The sequence below is a fragment of the Ambystoma mexicanum genome, chromosome 7q (genome assembly GCF_040938575.1).
Source record: "Ambystoma mexicanum isolate Mex_15411 chromosome 7q, UKY_AmexF1_1, whole genome shotgun sequence".
Lineage (NCBI taxonomy): Eukaryota > Metazoa > Chordata > Amphibia > Caudata > Ambystomatidae > Ambystoma > Ambystoma mexicanum.
In genome coordinates this window covers 296,848,117-296,861,868 of record NC_090941.1, presented here as the reverse complement: position 1 = coordinate 296,861,868, position 13,752 = coordinate 296,848,117, and positions in this window count along the sequence as shown.

Below are 13,752 nucleotides of genomic sequence, written 5' to 3'. Positions count from 1 at the left end.
GTTAGGGCATGGAAGCAAAAAGCTGAATTGCGATATGTTTGAAGGAGGATGGTGTGAAACCAGAGGGAAAAGACCTGTTTTTTGTGTGTCTTTGATGATCACCAAACCAACACCAACACCTTTTTATTCAGTCAAGGGGAGTGGGACAAGGTAGCAAAGTCAGTATAGAGGGCATCGAGAGCGCTAGTGTTGTGAGAGAGGGAAATCCATGTTTTGGTGAGGATGGAGGTTTTGTGCCGAGAGATTGCAAATTCCCTTTGTAAGTTTAGTTGGAAAGTGAAAGGATGGAAAAGAAGAGCAGGAAGTCTGTTTAGGGAGAAGAGTGCAGCCGGTCTGATAGCACGCTCGCTTTGACATCAGTGCAGAGCCTGCTGACGCAGGTTCGAATCCCAGCAGGGCCAAATTCAGCCTTTCATCCTTCCCAGGTTGATAAATGAGCCCCACACACCATGGGTAATAAGCAGCACTCAGATACCTGAGGGTTTGTAGCGCTATATAAATGCTAATTTATTATTATTAGAAGCATTTGGACTGAGTAAGTTATGAGGGAGTAATGATTTGGGTGATGTTTGAAAGATGCTTAGGGCATGGGGATGGTAGGAGAGTTTGGGGAGGTGAAGGATAGTCAGGAGAAGGATTAAGATAGGCAGGAGGACAGCAATCAGGTATGGGTACAGATAAGGGTAGAATAGGGATTAAGGTGGGCAATTGGTATTAAAGAGTGTTCCAGGGGTGGTGCGTACCATGCAGGTTTGTGGAGCCTTCCATCAGGAGTATAGGTCGCAAAAAGAGCCAAACAAGTGATGCCTCAAGCCTATTCATCCATCTGCCATGGATAATCAGCAGAGAGGCCTGGATGGCTTGGCTAAGAAGGTGAAAAAGGAGGCCATATAGCAGCATAGAAATTCTGGGGCATAGAGTAGAGCAGTCTGACTAGACTGCAGCAGGAATTTCCGCTACCTAACTTGTGCTTCACAAAAATGGTCTGCGGTAGGGTGAATGATTGGAAGGAACCCAGCACCTAAATGTTTGTCAATGCTTGGGTCTTCTTTGAACTCAGACTTACCTCAAATAGGGCTACTCAGAAAGGAGGTGACCAGGACCATTGCTTTTCGTTCACTGGTGGGGCAGATGTCAGCAACAGACTAATTGCAGGGCATAATCCTGGCCGGCTCAGATAAGCTTTGTACTCCGGTTATGCTTTTTCCACCTTTGTATAATTAGGAGATACTTGGATTACGTTACCTATTCAAACAAGCTGCAATTGGTGAATGAGTTTGTCTGTGGTCACTTAGATGTTTGCTATGCAGTTCATCAGTGATTGCAGAAAGCCTAGTTCATAAACTACACATTATTCAAAATGCTGCAGCCAGGATGCTGTTATATCTGGGCTTTCAAATGCAGATCTTGCCTGCTCTTCGCATGATGCATTGGCTGCTGGTTGAGCAATGGATTCAGTTCAAGGTACTCTTCTTGGTGCAGAAATGTTTCAATCAGGATTCCTGCTTTCATTCAAAAGCATTGCACACAATAGAAACTTGTTAGACTTTACCGGTCAAACTGCCTCTGCCTATTAGCCTACACCAAATTTAAGTATATAAATTTGGGTTCCTTATCATGGTAGGCCCCTAGACTGTTTCTATCTGCCTCACTAGTAATCATCCAGAGTCCAGGTGGAAAATAAAAGACACACGTATTCCCTTGTTAAATGTGTCCCACTTTTTCATTGTGGGTCAGTGTGCATGGATCTATATTTTCCAGATATCTTTTGACTCTATTTTACGGAGTAGGCTAGTAGCCTCCTGATCTGATTCATTGCTTAGATACATTTTAATGGTGATTCCACACCATACCATACTATACCATACCATACCACGCCATACCATCCTTCATAGCAGGGCAGGCAGTTTGAACCATGGGCGATTGGCCACTTCCTGACGTCCACTTCACAAGGAGGTTCTGGAGGATAAAGTGAGGGTTGAAGCCCAAAACTTGCATGTCCATTGGCACGTTGGTCTTCTTTGGGCTCATCCTCCCGTCAGATGGTCCTGGGCACACTGGGGTCACATGCCAACTAGACTCCAAACCTTGCTGACTTCCTAAGTCCTTCCTTCTGCCATTTTTTAGAAGAAGACATTAACTGTAGCTCAGTAAGTGAAGTGCAGCAAATTCTGTATTATATGAGAAACTCTCAGAGGAGCCTGGTTCATGCCTCGAGGAATTGGGTCTCACAGGTCATTTAATCCACTCCACGTAGGGGTTTTCGTTTGACATTAGAAGTGCAAAGCAGCCAGGGACTGGGTTTTCTACTAAAAGACCCCATGAATTGAAGTCTACCCAAAATTAAGAGAATTCTTATTTCTAGCGTTCCTACCTGTCTATAGAGCTCAGGTATGCATGGGGTTACTGGGGCAAAGTGGGGCACAGAGTAGCATTGGAGTCTTCACTAGCCTCTGTTGGCTATCCTAGGAGTCCAACTCAGTGCGTTTCTGCCACACGAGAGCTGGAGTCTGGCTTAGGTGAAGGCAGGTTGAGATCAGTCATGCAACCTCAAGTGAATGTCTGACAAGAGCCTATCTAAAGATGCCGGGGCTTCGTAAGAGCACGTCCAACAGTGCCTTCCTCGGTCATGATGCACGCAGGTCTGACAGCGCCTAGAACTTGCAACTGACATTTGCTATGTGATTAACGTTTTTGCATAATGCACAAAGGGCACTTTAGTGCATTGAACAGATTTCACTAGAAGGTGAGAAGGTGGGCAGGCCCTCTTTTTGACTGCATGCTGTTACCACCATGCCAACCCGTGCCTCGCTCCTTTCAAAGAAAGCACTCGAGCTTCTCTTCAGGAATGGAAAAAAGAAACTTTAACACTTTTGGCGAGTTTTTAGAACTTGTATTTCCACCTTTGTGATGGAGGAAAACGTGGAACAACTAAATTTTGAGGCATTTTAACTGATAATACACCTACTATTACTGCAGGTGATCCTTCTATGCATGGCAGGTCACGTGCAATAATGTTGCCAGTCCCATAATCTACGTCAGCTCCAAGGAGCAGTATTTATAAATCCTGTCTTTTTACTGTTACCACCATTCTCAAAATGAAGCACAGAAAACGAAATGTCCTTGTTAAGACTTTTTATTCTAAATTGTAGGTAAAGTTTCTTAATTCATCAACGAATCAAACCGTTTTTTTGCAGTATGTGTCCCACTGCACACAAAAAGATGTCTATGTTCATACATCTTATCGTAAAAGGCACATGCCTTAATGATAGCTACTGAATTCTCTATTTTACTAATACAATTTCAATGTCTGTTTAATACACATTTTGTTTCCATGCTGTCTCTTCATCTCTACGTTGCCAGAGTAATAACAGTCATCAATCGCTGTGTTTTTACAATGTACTCTCTCCCATATGCCAACCAGCAGTGCACGGGAACATGGCCAGACATAAGTAATATCCTGTGTGACATTTTCCAGACGCGGGGGCATCCCAGCCAACATCTGAAAAGTGTTTGGTGTATGACAGATGCACTGTCTGGCCTTCAGGCTAGTCACTAATTTCAGAGCTGGTTAAAGGAAGAGCAAACAGCATCTCTACATTTTTTTCTCTTTTTATTCATAAACAAATGTCTGCTTTTCACATTGTGCCTCTCGGTGTATGCCCAGAGAATAGGAAATAGGGCGATGGGGCCTCGAGTGGAGCCCGCACCCCTCCCCCACTTTCCTGAGTTGGGATTATACGTGGTTTTCTTTTATTTTTAAAGACTGTTCCAGAGTGAGGGGTGACCAATAAGCACACCTCTTCCCTTTAAAATGCAGGGCCGTCCATCTGCTACCCTGCTTCTTAGCATCCACTTATCCTGAAAAAAATCACATAGGAACGAGACATCATTGGAGATGCGAAAGGATTACAGAATAATATTTCCGATATTGGTCTAATAATAGCAATGTGATAGTCTACATGATTGAAAATGGTGTTCCTTTCCCTAATGCGAAGGTTTGCTGAGGTGGGGTTTTCAAGCTGTTGGTGGGAAATGAATTATTAAATGCACTTTTTAATACATCTGACCATATTCATATTTTGGGAACTAAAGCCTTTGTAATATAAAGCTGCCTCAATTTAGGTCGGTTTACGGTGTGGTTTTTTTTCAGTAGCGATGTCCCCAGGCGTTTGCTTGCCCCTCCCCCGCCCCCACTGGAATGTTAGCGTCTCTTAATCCCCTGCCCACATTCTTACGAACCATTATTCGCTACAGTGGATAAAGTTTAGTATGTAGTAAAGAATGTATGGTCTACATTAGTGATGTTGGATTGCACAACTTCATTTAAAAATCGCAATAGACCTTTGGGTGACACAGAGAGATCTCAGAAAAGCTGTTAATGACAAAGTACCTAAAGAAGTGGAGGGGGGAGTTGCTCAGAAATCCAAAGGTGGGCTTTCTGGTTAGCAAGGGGCCAAAGGTAGCAGTGTTTCACACTGTATACGTGATTTACAAAAGCAGAAAAACCATCAAAGACCTCAAATTGCATCGATTTTGGAACCCATCAACATGTTTCAAGATTTCTAGCAAAACCATTTGTAATGTAAATGAAGTTCTACATGAACGTCACAAGGAAGACATTATGAGATTGGAGGGAATAGAATGTAATGACAGATCTAATATCCTTAGCAGGCTTCAAATAACAACTCTTGATATCGAGATAACCCAGGAAGCGACTGTAGCCGCAATTGAAATGTTTTTATGGCCAAACAGAGCATAAGGAAGACTACCCAATTTCTATAAAAGTAGGTGACCTGAATAGACAGTCAGGGAAAGAACATTCACTTGATGGGCACATACTTTCAGCAGATGTAATGCAATGGGCCTCATTACGACCTTGGCGGAGGACCATGGCGCTATTAGCACCATGGTCCATGCCGCTAAGGTCCCAACTCTGCCATGGTGGATGGCGGAATTACCGCCCCATTCCAAGGTTGGTGGGGCGGTAATTCCCCATTCACCAATGGCCCCTTCCCCATTCCCATTTTTGCCCCATAAGGCATAATGGGAATGGGGAAGGTGATAATTGCGGCACCGTAAATTACGGTTGCCGTAATTATCGCCAAAGTCTCTTTGCGGCATGGTTTTTAACGGCTGCAAAAAGCAGGCGTTAAAAACACCATCCCGCAAAGGGTCCTTGGAATCAGGCGTTAAGGGTCGGCGCCGTTTACGGCGCCGTTAACCCCCTAACGCCTGACTCGTAATGAGGCCCATTATCTCAATATGAGTTGGTCTCAATTTACACTGTAGTTTCTTCAAATATATTGGTATATTTGTGGCCACTATGGCTCCCTTTTCTGTACCCTTTATCTTTCTATTGAGGCCGATAATGGAACAAAAGGGTCCTATACAAGACCACTGACATTGGGCCTCATTACGACCCAGGCGCTGGACCATGGTGCTATTAGCACCATGGTCCATGCCGATCTCCGGCATGGTGGATGGCGGAATTACCACCCCCATCACAAGGTTGGCGGGGGTGGTAATTCCCCATTCACTATTTGCCCTTCTTCATTCCCATTTTGCCCCATAGGGCATAATGGGGATGGGGAAGGCGCTATTTACGGCACTGTAAATTACGGTTGCCGTAATTAGCTCCAAGGTCCCTTAGTGGGTTGGATTTTAACGCCTGCAAAAAGCAGGCGTTAAAGCCTCCAACCCGCTAAGGGACCTTGTAATCAGGCGCTAATGGTTTAACGGCGCCGTAAAGAGCCGTTAAACCATTAGCGCCAGGGTCGTAATGAGGCCCAATGTATAAAAATTCTATTTAAATTCATAAAATGCAGTATCTAATAAGCTAATAGTTATATAACTTATTTGTAATATAAAACATTAGGACACACAAGACATACAGGACTAACATGAACACGAAGGGGGAGGGTTAATTAAGTATAAGTGTAAGGGCTAATAATACTGTACAATACTTCCTAATCTTGACTGGGTATTGCATTATTCAAATATTCTATGAAAGATTGCCATTTTAATAGATGTTTGTGCATCAAGGGTGGGGATACGGCGTTACATTTTCCCATCCTATGAAGATTACATACTGAAATCCACCATACTTTAAAGTGTACACCTTTATGATTTTTCGAATTTGAGGTAATAGTCTGGATGGCTATAGCAATAAATAAGTCAGATAGCCTTAATTTTTATCAATAGCAGGTTGGATCATTTCGCTGCCCTGAAATAAAACATCAAAGGATATAGTCAGCTGTATTTGGAAGATATTCTCAAGGGATTCCCCCCCAATCTATTCCCAATATGTTTTAACATAAAGACATTCAAAAATCATATTCTTGAAGGATCCTTGAAAGTTTAGACAACTCCAACAATAGTCCTTTTGAGAAATCCCACTCTTGAAAAGCATTAGTGGGGTAATGAAAGCCCAATGATGATAGAAAAAGAGTGTTTGCAGCAGGCTAGCTGAGACAATGGCCCTCATTACAAGTCAGGCGTTAAGGGTTTAACGGCGCCGTCGGCACCGTTAACCCTTAACTCCTGATTAAGAGGTCCCGGGTTTTAAAACCCATGCCGCAAAGTGACCTTGGTGCTAAGTACGGTGCCGCAATTTGTGGCACCGTACTTGGCGCCTTTCCCCATTCCCATTATGCCCTATGGGGCAAAAATGGGGAAGGGCAAATGGTGAATGGGGAATTACCGCCCCACTCACCTTGGAATGGGGCGGTAATTCCGCCATCCACCATGCCGGAGTCCGGCATGGACCATGGTGCTAATAGCACCGTGGTCCAGTGCCGGACTTGTAATGAGGGCCAATTACTTTGGAAATATTAGTCCATATTCGAGGCCATCTAAATGTATTTATTTATTTATTTATTTATTTATTTATTTATTAATAATATGCTTACAACTTCAAAAGTTTAGCATATCAATCATATAAAATCATGTAAAATCCAATATCAATCATACTTAAAATACATATCAATTTCAAAACACATAGGCCCTCATTACGACCCTGGCGGAGGACCATGGTGCAATTTGCACCATGGTCCATGGCGCAGAGCTGCCAACTCCGCCATGGGGGTTGGCGGACTTACCACCCCATTCCGACCTTGGCGGGGCGGTAAGTCCCCAATCCCCATTTACCCTTCCCCATTCCCATTTTTGCCCCATAGGGTATAATGGGAGTGGGGAAGGCGTTAATTACGCCACCGTACATTACGGTGGCGTAATTAACAACAGGTCCCGTAGCGCCATGGATTTTTCCGCCCGGAAAAACCAGGCGAAAAAACCACCATGGCGCTACGGGAACTCGTAGTAAGGCGGAAAGGTACGCCATGCATTACGCTGGCGTAAAACCCTTTCCGCCAGGGTCGTAATGAGGGCCATAGACTCCATTTGATAGTTCAGTTAAAATATATAACGTGTTCACAAAAAATTACATCATATAAAATACCAAATTCATGTCATGTCCATCGACTAATCTTTGCCATAAATTTACGCTATTACAATTGTACATATTACTATTATATTTCATTGGCTAAGTATTACGTACACTTGTCAAACTCTTACATTCACATAATATGTGGTATGCTGTTTCTAGTATGTTCATCCCACATAATCTACAGTATCTGAATTCTTTAGGAATACCAATCTTTGCACCAAGCATAGTGAAAACATCACATTAGTTAAATTTAAACTTCCAATGCCACCTTATGGTACTAGCATCTGGATATGCCATTAAGTATGAAGGTTTCCTTTCCCTTATTGTTAAGTACTCAACAAAGACTCTGCTATTTGCTTTAGTTGCTAAATTGACAACTCTTTGATCATAATCTAGTTCATATATCTTTGTTTTCAACTTTCTTTTTACTTGGGCAATATTCAGAAGTAGCCAACTAAACATATCTAAACATACGAGGCAATCTAAATTGTGTGATGTTGAGGGAGTAATCTTGTTTCCACGCCTCTTAACATTTAAGCAGAACTTCATCTGTTGACGTAGAGGAGCATACTTTATAAAACATAGACACTGTAACATTAGGAAAACCCCTGGGGTTTCAAATTTAGTTGTAAATTCATCAATGGTTAATGGGGTAACTTGAGTAAACAGCTGTCTTGTATACGTAATGCCAAGAGATAGCCATGGTCTGCAACAGATAGTTCTCTTATGAATTTTTATTAGGAGCTTCATCCATATATACTGGGATATTAATTGAGAGCAATTTGTATGATACATATACAGGAGTGTAAAGATTTGAAGAAAGGTGCAGGAATGGGAATAGGAAGCATATAGGTGCAGGAATGGGAATAGGAAGCATATAAAGAAAATATAATATAATAGGTGAGATCATCATTTTAACAGTTTCCATTCTCACCACCATGAAAGATAGAGGGGTGGCCATCTATTTGTTAATTCCTTCACTCTGGTAATGATGTTAGCAGTGTTCTGATTAACAATACTCTTAATTGAGGGTGAAATTTGGATACCTAGGTACTTAATACTTGTTGGGCACCCTTTCATTCCAAGGCTAGAACAATGATGGCTTGTGCAGTGTATATTAAGTGGCAAGACTTATCTGAGTTAAGTTTGTGCCCTGATGCAAGGGAGGATTGTGTAATAATATGTTTTCGATGTTGTAGACAAGTATCAGATCCCCTTAATAAAAGTAATACATCATCCGCATATGCAACCGTTTTTATCTTAATGTCTTTAAACTGTATGCCAATTATGTTATCTTCTTGTCTAATTGCTTCTAAAAGTGGTTCTAATGCTAGTCTAAATAGTAGATGGGAGAAGGGACAGCCCTGACGAGTACCTCTATGAAGAGGAAATAATGGGGATATTTGATTATTTGTAAAGATTGAAGTTGTAGGCTTGGAATATAACACTTTAACCATTGATATGAACTAATCCAGGATCCCATGCCATGCCAGAGCTTCAAACATAAAATCCTATTCAACCCTATCAAAAGCTTTTTCAGCGTACAATGCTATTGCCATATAAGGATTTGGAGAGTTTTGAATGATACTAATGATATTAGTGAATACTCTAATATTTGCTGAGGACAATATACATTTGACATACCCACCTGATCATTCTTAATCATCTTTGGAAGAAGGGGGATGAGTCTTTTGGCTAAAATGTTGGCAGATATCTTACAATCAGTATTAATTAGGGATATGGGTCTGTAATTATGGGCTTATTCAGGGTCCTTTTTGAGTTTAGGGAATGCAATAAGCATTGCTTCAGAGAAGTAACCAGTGGCCTTTTTATTAGTAATAAAGGATGTATATAATTAATTAAGCTTGGGAACTAACATTTCTTTAAAGTGAGCAAAATAATCACTACAAAAGCAATCTGGGATACATTTAGTTTTAAGCAGTTGTTTGGGGGAATTTGGCAATATTTTCAGGTTTATATGAATAGGTTCCCATACCCACTTTCTGCAATAACTTCCTGATGTAAGCGGGCCACCCTATTTTGTATAAACACCCCAGTGACATCAAATTTCTAATTTGCCTTTTCGTTAATTCTCCATTTTCACAGATCAGTACGTTTCAACAGACCAGTAAGGTAAATTAATCCAGTTTCCAGGTGTGTAACATATACTGATGTAGATGAAGTGACAGACAAGAAAGGGGTTTTTCACCTTCTCTAAAGTATCTACTCTCCGAAAAACCCATATCCCACTCCCATAGGCCCCTGCAAGGATAGCCTTACCCATATAAATCATCAGCATATGCTCAACCTAGTGATTTTTCAAAGTCGTTGCATATCTAAAAAGGCTGCCTCTGACATGTCTTATTCTAATCCCCTGTTTATCAATATGATTCTTCCAGGTTAGTGTTTGGTTAAATATAATCCCTAGGTAGTCAAAGTCATCACAGGCCATGCATCTGTGCCCTTCCAAACGGATGTGGGGGAACCTCCTCTTAGTGTTGGAAACACACATAACGTAGAACTTAGCCATGGTTACCTTTAAATCTCTGGATGACATATATCCACAATTCCTATCAGGCAATATTTGTAGTGATTTGGGGGTTCTGGCCAGGAGCACCTCATCAAAAGCAAAGCTGAGGACTGGCAACCTTCTGTTCCCACATCGTGGTATTTCGCATCTGTAGCTTCCAGGTAGGATGAAAGTGTGAACATACAGGTTGAACAATAAGGGTGCAAGCACCCAACCTTGCCTAAATCCCATACCATCCCTGATATGTTCACTCAGTTTCCTCTTGTTGCCATAACAACCACATACTTTTCATTCTGTGTCAAGAGCCTCCAACATACATATAAGGTGTTGTTGGACTCCTATATTGTTAAGGGTTTGTTAGAAGAGTCTCCTGTCCATGTGATCAAAAGCTGAATTTAAGGATATAGACCATGTAGACAAGCCAAACATGTAGCCAATGCCAGATATTAATGTCAACCCTGATAGATCTTGTTTGGGTGAGGGGGGTTAGCTCAGGGCCAATGCGTTTGTCTTGAAAGCAAGACATCTCAGCGCAACACAGGTTCGAATCCCGAACCAATGCTTAGAAAACAATCTCTGGAATTATAAAAGAACAATTATATTTATACACCCAACAAGCCAATTGAGTTTCTGACAGCATATCATTCTCCAGTACCCATTCCTCTTACCCCTTTAATAGTATCCCCAAAGAAAAAAGCTTGGACATACCGTTTATTAAGGTGACAGGTTGATAGAATGATGAGAGAGACTTAAGCCCTTTTACATATGGGCACTATAATCCCGGTTTTCCAGCTTGGCTGAATCCGTTTCTGTCTCAACTATTGTATTAAATACCTGTAGCAAGAATGGAACCCACAAATCAGTCTGCACACACAAAATATAATTTGGTTCCCCATCATCCCCTGAAGATTTAAGTGGTCTCTACAGAACATCATCATTTCCGCAAATCCAATCTTTAATAACACCAATCGACTTACATGCGGTGTAAAAGCGATCAATCCAGTTTCTCTCCCAAGCCTGGACGTCTAGTCTTCAGCTTGTAAAAACTCCATCTCAAGCCCATTAGAATTCCTATCCACAATCCTCCAAAAGGATTGTGCATCGGTCAATGTTGCTGCTTCACAATGGTCATCCCAATTTTTGATGGCAATCTCCCTGTTTTGGACAATTCAGTTTTACAATCCCACGATCTTTACCTAATATCAGCAATATCCTGACAGGGTGCTTTAAGTGCTTCGAGGAGGACCCCTTCTTGTCCTTACAGCTACCAGACAGCCTAATGTTTCCCTTTAGACTGGCCTCTTATAACAGGCAAGGGGAATTCTACATTTCTTGTTACAGTCCCACGTACATTGGGTAAAAGTTCTGACAATGTCTTTAGCACAGACATATCTATCTAAAATCATGTTATCAGAAAAAACTATTGGTAGTAAGGATAGTCAGGATATAATCCCTGGTGACTTGGAGGAATTCTTGTGCCAGTTGGAAAAAACGACGTGTCCACTCTTGTGCAATGCAGGTTCGATCTCTATTTGTAAGCAAGGGGTAACGGAAACCCATGGACATCTATATGGGAGGTAGTTTTCTAGTGGTAGTGCAGCGATCATATTACAAGCTGCCAGGATGTCTAATGATAATCTCACCAAATCACTAAATTTGAAGCAAGCCTACCCTGAATATACCTTTAGGAAATGGCTGATAATTTTAGAGATTCAAGTACAGAACATGAAGTTTTGCAAAGCGGATATACTTAAGTAGATACTTGGGGGGAAACGCTGCTGGTAATAAGACCATCCCAGGTAACTGCAAGGGAGCCTCAAGAACCCCAAGCAATGAGGGGAGAAAATATTGCTTCCTGGTCGAGTGAAGGGAACTAAAGTATGAATGAAAAGGATGTGTTTGTGATGGCAACAAGAGAAAACTGAGTGAACATATCAGGGATAGTATGGGGGTTAGGCAAGGTTGGGTCCTGGCACCCTTATTGTTCAACATGTATGTCCACACTTTCATCCTACCTGGAAGCTATAGATGCCGATGTACCATGATGTGAGAACAGAAGGTTGCTGGTACTCAGCTTTGCTGTTGAAGAGGTGCTCCTGGCTAGAACCCCAAAATCACTACAAGTATTGCTTCATAAACATGTGGGTATATGTCATCCAGAGGTTTAAAGGTAACCATGGCTAAATGCTACTTTATGTGTGTAAACATAAGGAGAAAAGGTGATAAAGGCGAAAGGGAAAAAGATAAGAGCCAAGTTAGGGATAGTACCCCTACTGCCTTCTTCAGGAAATGCTGTAAGCCAGTATCAGTTAACGTACTGCTTCTTTTGAGAGAGGTGGCACGCCGAATTGGCTTGTCAGGCTTAACTGAAGCCCATCTCCTCGCTCCCCTCTTACAGCAAGCAATTCAAATATAATCTAACCAAATCCTACTGGAGGGAAATGCCTGACTGATTGGAGAGGCTTACTCTAGTCAGTCTCCTCTCCCCCTCTATACTGGAAGTATGTGTAACATAAAAATAAAAATAGGACGTTTTTTAATCGGGAAGTGTAATTCTCACTCCAGCCTTCTCAAATTTTCTAATGTGGCTCACAAAGCGCTCCTTCCCTTTAAATATGGGCTTTGGACTTCGGACTGCTGCTTCAAGAGCGAAAACCTCCAGCCTTCTCTATCCTCCTGCCCACTTTGATTTCCAGTGTCTCAAGTTGTCTGCCTTTAGTGTTCCAATCGAAAGATATAGGAGCCAACAAGCTAAAGGGGACAACTACATATCAATTAAGAGCTAGAAATGACAGTCCACCAAAAGCTCTTCATAGAGCTTGCCAGGCAAAGCCTCTACAGTATCTGGCAATGAGGACCGAGTTACAGAGTTGTAACAATGACAGCAATGACAGCATCAACATCAGCCCAGCAAGACACAGAGATAAAGCTCAGGTATAGTCACAAACATTACAAACACAGACTAACAGCGGGAGAACAGCCCACCCCACGTCCTCTCCACTTCCAGAAGAGCTTTTCTCCTTTATTGGGAGTAGGCATCTGCTATTTTGAGTCTCCCTTTGGAGTTGTAGGTATAGCTACATGCATCAGGGGAAGAGCCAAACCCATTCTTGCGCGGCTTATGGAAAAAGCGTTTGACCTTTTTTGGGAGAAGGCACCTGGCATCTGCTAATCCATATTTGGGATCACCCTTTTAAGATTAAAAAGAAAAAGAATCATGAGTGAATCGTATGAAGAGGAGATCAACCAATTAAGTAAAAGACAAATGACTAGAAGGTATCCTGTCAAAGCTGTGCGAAAATCTGTGAAGAGAGAGCATAAGAAAACCGGAAGTGCCCTTCTAGACCCTCTGCTTCATGACCAGACAGTAGATCAGGTTGCATGCATGCGTAAGTACACTCACTCATTGTTCATTGGAACTCGACAAGATGATTGTCAATAATTGGATACTTTTTAGAGGCATAAATGTCAGCATAACTTCCCATGTTCTGTTTACATAGTCAGTATTAACATATAATATTTGGTCATGATAAATGATACAAGGTCACACAAACAGAAGGGAAGGACGATTATACAGCTGTAGGGCCAGGAACAACCCACAGGCCCGAACCCCTCCTGACTATGAGGCATGACTTAAAAGAGTAAGGAAACATACTTAGCCTGCAAACCCCCGGGTTCAAAAGACATTGCTACAACAAGAGGACAGTCTATCCCATTGTTTGCCCTTGAAATAAAGTTCACCTAGGTAAAACAACGAGAAGATTACAAATGAGGA